The sequence below is a fragment of the Pelodiscus sinensis genome, chromosome 3, assembly GCF_052426305.1.
Source record: "Pelodiscus sinensis isolate ZL-2025 chromosome 3, ASM5242630v1, whole genome shotgun sequence".
NCBI classification, from domain to species: Eukaryota; Metazoa; Chordata; order Testudines; family Trionychidae; genus Pelodiscus; species Pelodiscus sinensis.
In genome coordinates this window covers 116,532,001-116,548,645 of record NC_143054.1, presented here as the reverse complement: position 1 = coordinate 116,548,645, position 16,645 = coordinate 116,532,001, and the positions used below count along the sequence as shown (strand labels likewise).

The window sequence follows — 16,645 nt, the reverse complement described above, 5'->3', positions numbered from 1 at the left end:
GATCATATTCCTTTTCAATTAATAATGATCTAATTTAGCCAAGGTATTTAGGGCATGACACTAAAACCACTGCTAGCACAGGAAGAAAGATGAAGCTTTCTCTGTAAATGGAAGCAACAGGATCAAGAGAGCTAGAATAAAAATGATATACAATAGGCTATTGTTTGCATTTCAGCGGGAGGTTTCTGTGACAGTATTTTCAAACGTGAACCACTTCCTTCTACTACTTGGTGGGGAAGGGGGTGAGTCATAGATAGTACACCAGTAAGTAGCCATCTCGTCCATACTGCTGAATTGTAGCTTTAAAAGGAAGTGACATGTGGTAGGGAGAAACGTCAGCTCAGAGCCACTTTTTTTTAAGGTACCACCCCAGGGTGGAGTCTGGCTTTCTTTCCAGTGTTGGCTGACTTACAGGCAGCTTATGCAAACTAGTGGCAACTAGAGTCTCTCTTTCCCTTTCTGTCTCTGATTTCTAAGCACATATGTCAAGGTCTGGCAGGCACAAGGTATGTGATATGATATTATTCATGCTACCTCCAAAGAACTTTACATTTTCAGAAGTATTCTTCTTTACTTGGCTTGATTTAAAAAAAAAAAGACATTGAGTGCAGAGAATCAAAGGACAGAAAGAAGCAGGCTACAATGAGGTGTGTGTTTATGTGAGCAGCGTGTGGTAGAGGCGAGCATCAGGTTTGCAGGCTTATAGGAAAGGACTGCTCTGATTATTTTTCCTTTTTCTTCATTTGTGTAGTACCTTAGTTTTAGGAGGGGCGGGGTTAGTACATTTAATCATTTTACTTGGAAAAGAATGGGGTCAACGAGAATTTTCCTGTTGCATGTTGGCTTCCTTTGTGTCATGCAACATGCTTTTTCTTTTCTTCACAGTGTTTCCATGGAAACTACAAATACCATGGACTGTGTCCTAAATATAAATATCTCTCTTTCTTTCACAGTTGTGCATTTGTTGCATGATTTGGAGTGATAGTTACTAGGATGCAGCACACATTTGTTGTTTCCTCTCCACTTTCATTTTGGTTTTCCCCTATCACAATAGAGGAGGTTAGAGGAGGGGGGAGGGTAGGGGAGGGATAGAGTTGCCTTGGAAACAGACATTTGTGACCATCTATTTACTGTGCTTTCATGAAGATGCTTTCTACATCAAGAGGGCTGTATCGTGTCTAAATAATTAGTGGTTTGAATGAAACATAGGTATGTATTGAAATAAATGCATTGTATTCATTTCACATTGTACTTAGAAGAATTCCATAACCTCTACAACCTGAGAGCAACGTGAAGAAGAGACTGTGTGCTTAGTACTGAATTTTTGTTTTAAAGTTTTGGTTGGCTTTTTTGTTTGTTTGAAAGCTCTGGTTTTCTTTCTAAATGAATATGTTCAACCTGTCAACAATAATATAAGTAGATCCACTTAGCCTGCACAACTTTGCATTTGTTAGTCCAAATCTTTAAACTATAGAGCATTGTTCAGCTGTGAAATGATCCAAAAGAGGATTTGATTCAACAAGTAAGCGTTTACCCATGTGTGTACAAAACAGTAAATGAGGATTTGTTTCATTCTGACCAGAACATTCTCTTCTGTGCATTTGTTTTTGTCTCATCCCATATTTATTTGTCTTGCATTTCCAAGACCTGTACATGCTTAATAAGATGATATTTGCACCTCTGATAACTGTGGTACAACTAATGCGGCAGTTATATCAAGGGAATATAATCAGTCACCCCAAAATGAACACGAGTTGCAAAATAAATAAACAAATATTTTTTTAAAAATGTATTGAACAGACCAAGACCCCAAATCTCTTTTCTTTGATACCAGAGAAAGCCCATTGACTTTCATGTGCTTAGTCCATTGTAAATGAGAGGAAAACTTGGGTTTGGGTTCATATGAGTTCTCTGTGTATTCCTGACTTTGAAATGAAAAGTGTTTTACTAAGGTTCAAAATCATGCTATGTTTTTTTCTAATTTCTTTAAAATTTAGTGTAAGTGTACACTTACATTGTTATTACAATTTCAAAAATGCAATTAAATATACACAAAAAGTGAAACTTACGGGTTTAGTGCTCTGCAAAAAGTGGCACACAATCTTTAGTAACCCTCTATGTATGGGAACAGGTTGGAATTTGACCACTGGGTCATAGGGGATATCACATTGTAAAATAGTCAGTTATCTGGCCAGAGAAAAAAATACTGCATTTGCCTGGTGGGTGGCATTGCTTTTGTGAATATACAGCTTAGCTAAAATTATTATCCAGCTTTTTAATAAAAACTAGTAGCTGGTAATTTTATGTGTTTTATTTTTTAAAGCCAAAAATGCTGAGAACCTAAAAATGTCAGGGTAACAGACTGTGAATCCAATTCATCCTGCTAATATTCTGAATAAAAATAGGGTAAAGAACTTGTAAGCTGTGCATTTAATGGTTTGCATACCTTCACACTGGGTCCACAGATAAGCTAGGCTTCATGTTTGGGTTATTCTGGTTTGTGTTGAGAGACTTGTGGGCTATGTCTACACTGGCGGGTTATTGCGCAACTTTGGCCATTCTTGCGCAAGAATCTGCAGAGCGTCTACACTGCCTGCCTGCTCTTGTGCAAGAAAATGTACAGTATGGTGTGCTAAGAGAGAACGCAATGCGCACGAGTTACGCTGTTTTCTAACAGGTGTAAGCTCTCTTGCGCAGGCACTCTTGCACAAGAGGGCAGTGTGGATGTGCAGCGGAGCCGTGTGCCACGTGCAGCCCTTGGAGCTGCCAAAGGGAGCGATGGCTGCTGCTGAACAACAGCCAGGTCCCTCAGGCCCCACCCAGGAGCCACCCCAGAGCACCCAGCAGGCCCACAGGGGAACCAAGCGGCGGGCTCCATGCTGGGGCAACGCCGAGGTCCAGGAGGAGGCCCTCCATAATCCCAAATCCAGGAGGAGAAACACAGACATATTTGCCTGCATGGCCCAGGCATTAGCCGCACAAGGACACCCGGCCCAGACCCTGGAACAGGTCCAGGCCAAGGTGAAAGACCTGCGGCTCAGCTACGTGCAGGCCAGCGAGAGTGGGGGCGGCAGAGCCACTTGCTTGCTCCCACTACCACCACCTGCACAGTATCCTGGCCTACAAGGGGGCCGAGACCCTGGAGGCCATGGTGGACTCAGCCCTGGCCACCCCAGTGGTCCGGCCAACAGATGCAGAGGAGGAGGAGGAAGAGGAGGAGGACAGCAGCCAGAGCCCACCAGCCCGGCACAGCAGCCACCATGTGTCACGGGTCTCCTCGGAGATTGGCGAGGGATCATCTGGTGAGTGTCACAGCTGCCACTCACAAGTGTGCAGGGGGCAGGGGAGCCATGGGGTGGGGGAGAGGGCGCAGCACATGACACAGCCTGGCCGGATGCTGTGCAGCAGCACACAGCATGTGCAACCTTGTGCAGCCAGACCAAGTGGCACGCGAACACAGCAGCCAGCCCCAGCACACGCCTGGGACCCCAGGGCGGGGATCCAGCTGGGAGCAGCCCAGCCCTAAGGGCGCAGGGCGGACACCACGCAGCCAAGGGTGCTGCACACAGTACTAATCCATGGCCACCTACTGGACACAGTAGCTGCCCCAGGGGAAGGCACAACAGGCCCCCCCCACCACATGTGGCCCTCCCAAGATCTCCCAGCCCACCTCAGGCCACCCCTGCTGCTCCTAGGGGAATCCCCCCCACGCCAGTCTTGCCTGGAGACATGTGCAGGGGCATGAGGAGGGCACAGGGTGCCCAGAACACCATAGGGCAGGGGTCACTGACGATCTCGCTCTCATCTGCTTCCTCTGCAGCAGGACCCCCTGCCAGCAAGGCACCTTCCAGCCCCATCCTGCCGGCACAGAGGAGCCAGGGCCCATCGCAGCAAACCCAGGACCGCCACCACTTTCTCCGCTGCCACGTCTGCGCCATCGAGTGCATGGAGCACTCACTCGTGAACAAAATACGTGCCGACGAGGAGTGGTGGGAGTGGGTATGGGGCCAGTACATTGAGCGCTGTGACCACTTGTACGCCCACCTGGGCACCATTGCGGAGCACCTGGGCCCTGCGACGCAGCACAATGTGGCCAGGCCCTCTCCTGTTGCCCCCCCCGCCTTGCCCAGCCCTCCCCCCCGCTTCCTCCCCGATGTACCCATGCCCCGTCCTGCAGCCCCCCAACATCGGCACCTCTTGGTGCAGCCTGTCCCGACCCGGCACAAGGGGCAGAGATGCCCCCACACCCATGAGGCCCTCCCAGTTCAGGGCCTCCTCCTCCCTCCTCTCAGTGCACCCCCTTCCCTTTGTAAATAAAAGTGCATTATATAAAGCAAGTGCATTTTATTTATTGGGAGGTGAGGGAAGGGGTGGTGATGGGAGTGGGGAAATGGGGGCATCCCTGAAGTCAGAGGTGTAGGGGCAGCCTATTGTGGGGCCTGGTTCAGCATCACCCGGAGAGCTTTCCGGACCCGCACCCTGTGGCGGTTGGTCTGCCGGGTTGCAGACGTCTGAGGCTGCTGGTAGGCCTGGCCCCCACCTGCCACCCACCCTAAGGAGGAAGGCCTCCCTCTTCCCCTCAGTAATATTATGCAACATGCAGCATTCTGAGCTGACCTCCGGGATGTGCTGCACCCCCATGTCCAGGCGGGTCAGGCGGCACCTGAACCATGCCTTCAGACACCCGAAGGCGAACTCCACAGGGTTGCGGGCCCGGTCCAGGTGGGCATTGAAGGTGGCCTGGCTGTGGTCCAGTTGGCTGGTGTATGGCCGCATCAGCCAGGCTATGAGAGGGTAGGCCGCATCACCCAAGATGCAGACCGGCAATGGTGGAAGTAGGTGCCCGCCTCCAGCCTGTGGCACAGGCCTGAGTGCCTGAAGATGCGAGCGTCGTGGGCCCAGCCGGACCGCCCCACGTATATGTCCTGGAACCAGCCCTGGTGGTCCACGAGCGCCTGGAGCACCACCAAGCAGTAGCCCTTCCGGTTTATGAACCGGGCCACTTGGTGCTTTGGCGCCCGGATGGGGATGTGGGTCCTGTCTACAGCTCCCCCGCAGTTTGGGAACCCAAGGCTGGCGAAGCCGGCAATGGTGGCATCCAGGTCATGGGGGCAGATCACCCTCTGGAGCAGCACGTCATTGATGGCGTTGACGACCTGCAGAGGGGCACATGGAATGAGACACAGTGCGTACATGGGCCCCTGGGGTGTGCTCACCCTCCCTTTGATGGTCCCTCCCCCCACGCAGGCCAGCGCCCTCTGCCCTCCAGGGTTTTCCCACAACACCAGTGGGGCTGTGTGCAGGAGGGACAGCATGACCCCCTTGGTATGGGGCTTCCCCCTGCCCCTACAGCCTCCCCCCACCTGGTCTGGCCCCTTCCCTCCCCCAGGACAAGCCCATGGTCCACAGAGGTCCTTACCTGCTGGACAATCACACCGAAGGTGGACCTGCCCACCCCAAACTGGTTCACCACAGAGCAGTAGCTGTATGGGGCGAACAGTTTCCACAGGGCAATCGCAACCCTCTTCTCCACGGGGATGGCGGGGCACAGGCGGGTGTCCTGCCTCCAGAGTGCAGGGGCGAGCCAGGTACAGAGCTCATGAAATGTCCCCCTGTGCATCCTAAAGTTCTGCACCCAGTGCTGGTTGCCCCATTGTCCCAGCACCAGTCCCCACTGGTGTTGTGGTTCCACAGGTGTCTGTCGGTGGTGGGGCGAGGGTGCCTGAGTGCAGCTGTTGCATGCATCTGATCGAGGATGTGTTGCCCGGTCTCCAGTTCCTGCTGAAGCAGTGTGGGTCCTTGCAGAAGGACCTCCACAGCCTCAATTATGGGCATGATGGGACATTGCTGGATGGCATCCTCCTACAGCTCCATGTCTGTGAGCAAGGCAGAAATGGTGCCCAGGGGCACTTGCTCAGAGGCTGAGTTGGAGGGCACGGCTGTGTGTCTGGATGCCTCAATGAGGTGCCTCTGCACGCAGCCGCAGGGAAACTGCCATCCAGGGGTCCCTTTAAGTGTGTTACCCAGCAGGGGTCCGGTGCGCGCCCACAGACGCCGCTGGTGACCTTTAGACATGGCCAAAGTGGTTCCAGGCCCAAGTTATTGCATAATGGCGTCCCGCCAGTGTGCACGCTTTCTTGCTCAAGAGCTCAGCGTTCTTGTGCTGCGTTCTGGCCAGTGTGGATGCTCTCTTGCGCAAGAGATCTTGCTCAATAACTTGCCAGTGTAGATATAGCCATGGTGTTTTGTGTGGATGGCAGTTCAGCCAAGTAATCCACCATCTGTGTCGTCTCCTTCATACAACGAATGAAAATGATGCATGCAAATTAACTCTAGGGTGATTAGTGACTTGTTGACTTATCTCTGATATCACAATGGTCTAAGACTCTTGGCATGACAGATACCATGACTTACTGTAGCTGTACACCTCATGGGAGTAAAAATCAGAATGGCTGAGAATTTTTTTTAAAATGTGGATGGTAACAGACTATGAAACCCAGTGATGATCCAGCCTGCTGCTAGTCTCCACAAAAAGAGCTCTCAACCAAGCTTTTATAGCTCCTTTAATTGCTTCAAATTGACTGATAGACATTCTGGGCTTCAAAGGAACATTTAGAATATCATTATAGATTAGTTTTCCATCCATAGAATCTCCAAGTATTTCATAAAATAAGACATAGGAGGTTGTATTTTTCAGGTGTGGAAACTGAGGCACAAAAAGATGACGTTACTTGTCCAGTGTATCCAGAGGAGATCAGAAGCAGTCAGTAAACAAGTTTTCTGATTCCCAGTTCACTACCTTATCAACTATATGATATCACACTCTTCCAGTGTATTTTGCAGGCTACTAGATGTAGAATTCATTCTTGGCAATCATATTTGTTTGTATCATAGCCACAAGGTCCCATTCAGCAACAAATATATGTCTAGGTGGGGCCTCTTTTTCCACTATACTGTGCAAAAAGCAGGAGTTCCAGTAGAATTAACCTGGCTATTTGCTTAAAAGAAATGGCATTCGATGGTGGAGACAGTTGGGTAGTCTCTTATCTCTGATGAAGGGCAGCTGATTTTAGGGTGGGGGCTCGCCTCCTTATGGTCACATGACAGAAATGTTGGGTGTGGAAGCTCCCTCTGCATCTTATACTTGAGGTCACTGTTCTCCAGGCATGGTGGTACTCTTCGTTATTACAGGAGCTGCCTGTTCTGATTTTCCTTTGGTTATACTCATAACTCAGAAAGGTTTTTTTTCAGGTGGGAGACAGTCTTCAGGCCTCTTTTTAGATGACTTTCAATCAGGAAGGGACGAACTTACCTCCTGCTGAGCTGTCAGGGAAGAATTGAGCATGATCACTGCCTCCTGCAATGCTTTCAATCAAGGGGAAACAGGCCCCCATCCTGCTCTCTGCTCTAGGGGTGAAGACAAAGCTTGGCTTTTGCAGCCTGTGGTCAGACGGAAGCATGTTAGGTGGCAAGCTTTACAGTTTGGGAGGTTCACATAGCTTGTAGAGTGCTGCTCACACTGAGGTAAACTAGGCTGGCACAAGGCCCTTAAATAGGGTCTGGTTATTGTGTGAAAACTGTATCCCCCTTGGAAATAGAAATACCTATGTGGAGTGACTCATTGTCTCTCAGTTGTGTCAGGCCACTTTAAATGTCTCTGTGCAATACAGGTTGTGGTGTCATAGTAGGGTAGGGATTCTGTCATAGAGAACTTTTATGACAATCACATGGTTGGCCTGGCCCTGCTGTGAGGAGAAGGGTGCAGTATCACATGATGAGCCCTGATTTTACTGCTTGACATTGGAGGCAAGATAGAACAATGTGTGCAGCACTCTCTGAGGAGGTTTCCTAATGCTGGAGGACACCGTACCAGCCCTCCTGGCTCAGCCCCTGAGGTCAGCATAACGAAGTCATTCATTATATTATACACACATGCTACCATGCTTTACATCCCTCCCCGCCGCCACCATACACACACAGAGCTAGGACTAACTAGTGTAACAGCTTCAGGTTCAAAAACATTTGTCTTCTGCCACCTGAGGCAAGGCGACCTTCCCTTACTTTTGTATACCTTTTACTCTTCCTTTGTCAGCACCAAGAGTGCAACATCAGCACACACCAGCCAGTATTTGCATTAGGTCTCAAATTCATGGCCTACGGGCCAGCTGTGGTGTGAGCAGGGGCTGGCAAGTGAGTCCCTGCATCCCTGGGACTGTGTATGTCTATACGCATCCCCCAAATCCAGCCCCTGCTCTGCTCCAATCCTGCCCTGCTTCCCTCTCCCTCCTTCCCCCCAATCGCATCCCTTCCCTCAAGCCCCCTCCCTCAAAGGATCTGGCCTTGGAGGTTACTAGAGGCCTGGCACAGGCTATCAGCAGATGTTGAGCGCTTCCCCCTGCCATGGCCGGAGCTGCAGGGAAGCAGAGCATTGTAGCAGCCTCTGCTCTGCTGCGCTGCCATCTCCCAGGCCACCCCGCTCACTCTGCTTCACTACATCAGTGGGAAGTGAAGTGCCCCAGCCCCAGTGCAGGCTGGCTTGGGAGGTGGCTGTGGCGCAGAGCAGGCTGCTGTGTAACTCCACGTCCTCATGTCTCCGGCTACCGCGGTGTGTGTGTTGGGGGGGGTGGAGGGTGCCCCTGCTGCCGGCCACAGGAACATGTGGGCAATGGTACAGCGCAAGCAGCCAGAAACTGCTGTAGCCCCCACTGCCCTACCAGCAGTAGTGCTGGAGTCTGCAGGAGTATTAAATCACCCAGGGGCAGCTGGGGGACACATGGGATAGAGGGGGGAGGAAAAGACATGGGCTAAAAGGCAGGCCCAGTGTCTCACTAGAAGGATTTGAGGACTGGCACTAGCCCTAAGGTAAATTCAATTTGAGACCGCTCCATTAGATTAGAGACTTGTGTTGGGCACCTAGCCTCCTTCATCAGTAACATACTGATAAACAACTAGAATTTCCTGACTTCAGTGAGCAGGGTCCTGGAGACAGCACTGTCTATTTGGGTTTTCTCTCTTGGCTGAGTTGTATTTTTACTGTTCCTCCTATATGAGATAACTAGAATCATAGAATACTAGGACTGGAAGGGATCTTGAGAGGTCATCAAGTCCAGTCCCCTGCCCTCATGGCAGGATCAAATACTGTCTAGACCATCCCTGATAGACATTTATCTAACCTACTCTTAAATATCTCCAGAGATGGGGATTCCACAACCTCCCTGGGCAATTTATTCCAGTGTTTGACCACCCTGACAGTTAGGAACTTTTTCCTAACGTCCAACCTAAACCTCCCTTGCTGCAGTTTAAGCCCATTGCTTCTTGTTCTATCCTCAGAGGCCAAGATGAACAAGTTTTCTCCCTCCTCCTTATGACACCCTTTTAGATATCTGAAAACTGCTATCATGTCCCCCCTCAATCTTCTCTTTTCTAAACTAAACAAACCCAATTCCTTCAGCCTTCCTTCAAAGGTCATGTTCTCTAGACCTTTAATAATTCTCGTTGCTCTTCTCTGGACCCTCTCCAATTTTTCCACATCTTTCTTGAAATGTGGTGTCTGGAACTGGACACAATACTCCAATTGAGGCCTAACCAGCGCAGAGTAGAGCGGAAGAATGACTTCTTGTGTCTTGCTCACAACATACCTGTTAATACATCCCAGAATCATGTTTGCTTTCTTTGCAACGGCATCACACTGCTGACTCATATTTAACTTGTGTTCCACTATTACCCCTAGATCCCTTTCTGCTGTACTCCTTCCCAGACTGTCACTTTCCATTCTGTAGGGCTACGTCTACACTGGCATGATTTTCCGAAAATGCTTTTAACAGAAAAGTTTTCCGTTAAAAGCATTTTTGGAAAAGCACGTCTAGATTGGCAGGATGCTTTTCCGCAAAAGCACTTCTTGCAGAAAAGCGTCCGTGGCCAATCTAGACGTGGTTTTCTGCAAAAAAGCCCCGATCGCCATTTTCGTGATCGGGGCTTTTTTGCAGAAAACAGTACTGTGCTGTCTACACTGGCCCTTTTGCGCAAAAGTCTTTCGGAAAAAGACTTTTGCCCGAACAGGAGCAGCATAGTATTTCCGGAAAAGCACTGACGATCTTACATGAGATCATCAGTGCTTTTCCGGAAATTCAAGTGGCCAGTGTAGACAGCTGGCAAGTTTTTCTGCAAAAGCAGATGATTTTGCAGAAAAACTTGCCAGTCTAGACACAGCCTATGTGTGAAACTGATTGTTCCTTCCTACATGGAGCACTAGTCTCAGGGGTGGCTGTCTCCTTTAAGGGGAGTTATGGGCTAATGTGCTAGAGAACAATCCCATGTCTACTCACCTGTGAGTAACTGAGGCCTTTGCGGTTAATTGGCTAATGAGCACCTGCACCTTGTGAAAGACTATCAGAGCTCCCAGGGAGAGCCATTTCTCACTAAGGAATAGAGAAGGTAAACTGTTAAGGAAAGGAACTCAAGAGAGGCACCTCCCAGGATATCTCTAAGAGCCCAAGCTTGCAAGGAGGTGTGTGCTGCTTGGCAAAAGAGCTGCTGCCAGAAGTCCCCTGGCTCCAGGTAAAGAATCAAGATTGAGTGCCTTGTGTTTTAAGGGTCTGGCTGTGGCACTGATAAACTGAAATGGTGCCTACCTTTCTGCTAAGTAGCTAGGGTGAAAGTCTGCCGTCTATTTGTTGAACTGTCCATTAACAAATTAGACCCCTGGAGGCTGAGGGTGTATTTGATACATAAAAGCCATGCTGAATGTTCTGGTAACTCTAATGGAGAAATTAAGGAAGAGTTATCATGTTGCTGCACCACCTACCAGCAATGTTCAGTGATAGCACACTGTTTTTACACCAAAATATAGTTAGGGAGCTGCATTTCAGGCACCTCTCTTCCTAATTTGTGGAAACCCAACTTGCAAAGAGACTTCCTGACATTGGGAGTGTGTGTTCCTTCCCAGGTATATTTTTGGCATTGGTATCCTGATATAGTGCTTGACAGGCTTAAGCCCACAGCTACTTACTACATGGCATCAGGACAGTAGTAAGAGAGGCTCTACTTCTCATCTTCACAAAAAGCCTGTCCTGCTGCCATGCTGGTAGGCAATCCCTCTCACAGTGGCTTGACTCACTTCATTTTCTCAGCACCTGGCTCTTCAGAAAAGAGATGTCAGGGGCAATGGAAATGAAGTGAAGCAGAATTGTTGTTGACAGAGGGGGAGACTTTATAGAGGGCCCCTTATGAAAAAAATCAAGGGAGTTATTAGTGGCTGCAGTGACTTTGCAAGGGTTTGAATTTGAGAAAAAGGAACCAACCCCCCCATACTGGAATTGAGGCAATCTTGTCTAGAAGATTGAGCACTTGATTAGGAGTCAGGAAACCTGGATTCTTATTGTCACTGACTTGCTGTTTCACCTTAAAAAAAGTAAGCAATTACTTTGATTCCCTGCTTCTGTTTGTTCCCCCTCATCCCACCTGACTAAACTATAAGCACTTGAGGGCAGAGGGGGTCTTCAACTGTGTCTGAATAGCACCTAGCACAACAGGGCCCTGAACTTAATATGAGAATTGTCTAGATGCTACTGTAATATAAAAATAATGGGAGAGGCACACAAGCAGAATGACTTTTGTAAAGATATGAGAGTAAACAGTACAAGACAGAAAATAGCCACAATAATCAATGAGCAAGGAAGTGAAATCAATTAACTTGTGTTTCTTGCTCCAGTTTAACCCTATATTTGGATCCATGTGGCTATGCAAAGGTTTATTTGGGTGGATCCAGTTGCAGGTTAGGTTAGGAAAGTAAGAAAGAAGGGAAGACCTGATTAAAATCTTTGCTAAAACAGCTGGTAAGAGAATACCTGAAAAACTTGAACAGCAGCTGCCCCGAGTCTCCATTTCTGAGATTTCCAGATGGCTATCTGATGGCTAATGCATGCACCTCTCCAGCTCAAACCAACCTGCTTCTTCTACACCTGGTAGTAAAGATCCCTGGAGACATCCAGGGATAGGCAGCTGGTGCTATTTTGGTTGTTGTTTGCCATTTGCACATGGCAAGAGGGAGTTGTGCACAGAAGGTCGCATCTGCAGGCAGATCCGGTTGGAGGTCACTTTCTATGTGTGTGAGTGATATTGATCACTACATAGGTCTCAATGCAACGTTATAGGTATGGTTGCAATGTAAAGAGTCTCTTGAATATCCACAAAACAATATATTTCTGATCTGAAGGCAGGGGCTGTTTTAGAAAAAGTAAAATCTTAAGAACAGCCATAACTGGGTCAGACCAAAGGTCCATCTAGACCAGCATCCTGTCTGCCAACAGTGGCCAATACCAGATGCCCCAGAGGGAAGGATCACAACAGATAATCCTCACATGATCCCTCTCCTGTCACCTACCTCCAGAGAAACAGCGGCTAGGGATACCATTCTTACCCATCCTGGCTAATAGCCATTGATGGACCTCTAACCACCATGAATCTATCTAACTTTCTTTTTTAAAAAAAAGAAAACCCTGTTAAAGTTCTAGCCTTCACCACATCCTCTGGCAAGGAGTTCCACAGAATGACTGTGCACTGAGTGAAGAAAAACTTCCTTTTTGTTTTTAAACCTGCTGCCTATTAATTTCATTTGGTGACCCCTAGTTCTTTTATTGTGGGAGTAAGTACATAACTTTTGTTCACTTTTTCTATACCGGTCACGATTTTATAGACCTCTCTTGTATTCTGCCTTAGTCTCCGCTTTTCTAAGATGAAAAGTCCAAGTCTTTTTAATCTCTGTTCATATGGGACCCCTTCCAAACCGCTAATCATTTTTTGTTGCCCCCTTCTGAACCTTCTCCAGTGCCAATATATCTTTTTTGAGATAAGGCAACCGCATCTATACACAGTATTTAAGATGTGGCTGTACCATGGTTTTATATAGAGGAAAGAAGATATTTTCTGTCTTATTATCTATCCCTTTTTAATGGCTCGTAACATTCTATTTGATTTTTTTGACTGCTGCTGCACACTGAGTGGATGTTTTCAGAGAACTATCCGCAATAAGTCCAAGATCTTTCTCTTGTGTAGTTGTAGCCAAATTAGTCCTCCCTCATGTTGCATATATAGCTGGCATTTTTTCTGTAACTGTGAGAATCACCTCTAGAGGCCTTTTAAAATATTGGTGTCACATTCGCTATTTTCCAATCTTTAGGTATAGAAACTGATTAAAGGGATAGGTTATAAACCACAGTTAATAGTTCCACAATTTCCCATTTGAGTTCTTTCAGAACTCTTGGGTGAATGCCATTTGGTCCTGGTGACTTGTTACTCTGAGGTTTATCAATTTGTTCCAAAACCTCTTCTAAAAACACTTCAATCTGGGACAATTCCTCAGATTTATCACCTAAAAAGAATTTATCCTCAGATTTATCACTTAAAAACAATGGCTCAGGTTTGGGAATCTCCCCAATATTCTCAGCCATGGAGACTGAATCAAAGAATTAATCTCACTATGACTATCATCTTTGAGTGCTCTTTAGCTTCTCGATTGACCAAGGGCCCCACTGGTTGTTTAGCCAGCTTCCTGCTTTTGTTGTACTTAAAAAAACATTTTACTATTACTTTGAGTTTTTGGCTAGCTGTTCTTCAAACTCCTTTTTGTCTTTTCTGATTATATTTTTACACTTAATTTGACACAGTTTATGGTCCCTTCTATTTTCCTCACTAGGATTTGACTTCCACTTTTTGAAAGATATCTTTGTCATTGCTTCTTTTACCTGGTTGTTAAGCCACGGTGGCACTTTTTTGGTTCTCTTTCTGTGTTTAGAGTTTTTAAATCAAAGCAGTCAAATGTACAGCTGAGGGGGTGTGTGTGTGGGTGTGTATGCACGCACGCAGCAGGGTGGAGCACCAATGTAAAGAAGTTTACTGCTGATGTTCCAGTGCTACATAGTGTTGAATGTGAGTTATGTAACACTTGCTTACAGCTCTATTGGTACAATTACTTGAGTGCCTAAGGGTTCAGTCTCCCCGCTCTCTCCCTACAATCACAGATGTAGCTGGGATCTGTTAATCTTTCCCTTTTTCCCAGGAACCTGCTACTGACCATCCCCTAAAAAATATATGGACCACTTCTTGAATGTACAATGTTGGTTCTCCCCCGACCCCTGTTTTAACAGGACCCACCACCTTGCAGTTAGTCGGACACAGGAATTTGGGGAAGTGTCACATGAAGTGTGTCACACTGAAATTTGGGCCTTCTTGTTGGGCCCTACAGGCCTACTCCGAAGTCCACTAAAGTTGATGAAAAGACATCTAGGGCCAGATTTCTTTAGTAGTAGGGTAGGTGCCTAAAGAGTGAGTTAGGTGCTTTTGAAAATCCTACTGTGCTTTTGAAAATCCTACTGTGAGAATCTGCATCTTGAGTTGGCTCCCACTTCAAAATCTGGCTCCCACTGACTTATGGGCTTTGGATCAGGCTATAGCTGAAGGGTTTTGCTGAAGGGGAGCTCAGTTGATTTGAACCAGTCCTGGCTTTGCATTCTGAGAATGTAGGATCTTGCATGGTTAACTCTGGATTCAGCTACTCTGAGTTTTCCAGCCTGTTAGGACTTTATCTGAAGTGTGGTAAAGCCAATGAGAATCTTGTCTTTCAACAGGCTTTGGATTGGTCTCCAAGTGAGGGAGAGAGGGTGTGTGTGTGTGTGTGTGTGTGTGTGTGTGTGTGTGTGTGTGTGTGTGTGTTGTTTCAGCTTTATCCTCTGCATCCCAGAATTCATGCCCTAAATTCCAGCAACTGACTAAAGTGTAAAAATCTAATCAAAGATTATGATCCAGTAAAACAACTTCTCAGCATTAATCTCTGAGACTGAGCTGGCTGGAAACTGGGCATGTAAGGATGATTGGATGTGTGGTAAGAGTGCTACTGTTGACTAGGCTTTATCTGACATTCAATTATCTCTTGTTTGTGAGTGCAGCCCAGACTTCCAATGATATTTTCTTTTGAACTCCCTGGGACTGATACTTGGAAATATATAAAACAATGTATCCACCAAGCCAACTGCTAGATGTTGCCTGTTGATGGTGGAAGTTTATATCTCTGCATAATAGATATTGAAGGCTGGTTTTCCTCTTCAGTTTGTTTTCTTTAAGACGACATAGGCTTTTTTCCCTTGTGTGCATGGCTATATTCTATCCCAGTTTAATATCTTTAATATGGAAGATAAAGTTAATTGCTTGAAGAAGCGTAAGCCAGTCTCAGGGATAAAGGGCAGAGTATTTAATTGGGAGAGGTTTTTATGTGACATTCTAAGGATCTTTCTTGGGTTCACATTCTAGCAGAGGAAATATTTCATATTCATGAAATTTTCAGTCAGTATTCATTGAGGAATATTTAATGAGTCTTAACACTTTTTTCAAACTTTACCTTTTATTTTGACCTAACTTATTTTAATGTTTAATCAGTAGAACTGCACTCTCAATTTGAGCACTGCTACTATTAAAAAGTCCTATAGAAGACTTAGCCATTATCAATACATCTCAAAGTGCTCTCCAAAAAGGTCTGTACCATTATCTCTATTTTACATGAGGTGCAGAGAGGTGATTAGCAAAAGGTCCCCCAGCAGTCCTGAGGCAGTATGGGAAGCCTGGTCTCCTGAGTTCCAATTCAGCCTGCTGTTCACTAGAAAACACTACCATCATTGTAGTAATTATGCTACCTATGTCTACTGCTGCTAATGGTGCAGTAGAAAACTTAAATATTGAAATTACTTCTATAAACTGATTTGTTTTCAGTACCGTCAATTTCCTAGCTCACTGGCTTGGTCGTCTCTCTTTATGCCACTTCCAGGATCCTTTTATAAAAGATCCCCAAACTACTGCTGCAAACTAGTATCCCCAGGATGATATGCAGCTTCTGACTTGTGTCCCTTTTCTGCAGTGAAATTAGGAACATGACTTCTGCCACAAGCTCAGGGAGAGGTGTCCAAAATTATTTAAAAAAAAAATCTGCAGAACTCCAGAAAGTACAAATGGGTTGTTAAGGAGGAATACAGGAGCCTTAAGCAAACTCTATTGTCATCTGTGAAGATGACTGTTTTATTTTTTTGGGTATTGTGAAGAAAGTGTCCAGCGGTGTCTTTGAGTTGGCCAGCCTTCAAGGTGGAAATCATGAAGGTCTTATGTACCTGTTAAAACTGCTACATTGTGGACATTAAGACCCAGATCCACAAAGGTACTTAGGACCTAAACTGTAGACTTTGGTGCCAAAGTTGTAGTTTTGGCTCCAGTGTGAGCTCTTACTTGACTGCCGCTAAACTCAGTGCCTAACTATTCTACTGGAAAAGTGCCTTTCATGCTTTAGTTTCTGCCTCTGGGCCTGCATCCTGCTGCTTCATCTGATCCAGTTGGCATGCTCAGAGGTTGCCTACTGGATTGGAGCCCATTCAAGCAGAGGAGGTGATGTCAGAGTCCTCACCAGGGATATGGAAAATCTGGATTCAGTTCCACCCTTCTGCCTGAGAGCGAAGAAGGATTTGAACATGAATTAGTTGGATGTGGGGCTCACCCAGTATGTCATTTGTTATTTGTTTCTATTGGCGTGGGAAGACTAGACTGTGGGTTCCAGGTGAGTCCTCTAAACACTAGGCTAGAGAATCTATCCTGCAGTTAAGAATTTAGA

The 16,645-nt window shown here is 46.7% G+C and overlaps 1 protein-coding gene across 7 annotated transcripts in view; it reads left to right on the top strand.

Annotated features, from left to right (window-relative positions):
- Nucleotides 1–350: 350 nt before the first annotated feature.
- The window catches only part of AGPAT4 (1-acylglycerol-3-phosphate O-acyltransferase 4), an 87,346-nt gene continuing 71,051 nt past the window's right edge, over nucleotides 351–16,645 (top strand). For 5 of the 7 annotated variants that reach the window (XM_075924576.2, XM_075924575.2, XM_089777318.1 and 2 more), the window contains exon 1: nucleotides 10,405–10,557. The gene's annotated coding sequence lies outside the window, so the exon portion shown is untranslated. Of the gene's footprint in view, nucleotides 507–5,434; nucleotides 7,896–10,404; nucleotides 10,558–16,645 lie in introns of those variants that run through there. The other 2 variants (XM_089777316.1, XM_089777315.1) reach the window with 2 other exon arrangements.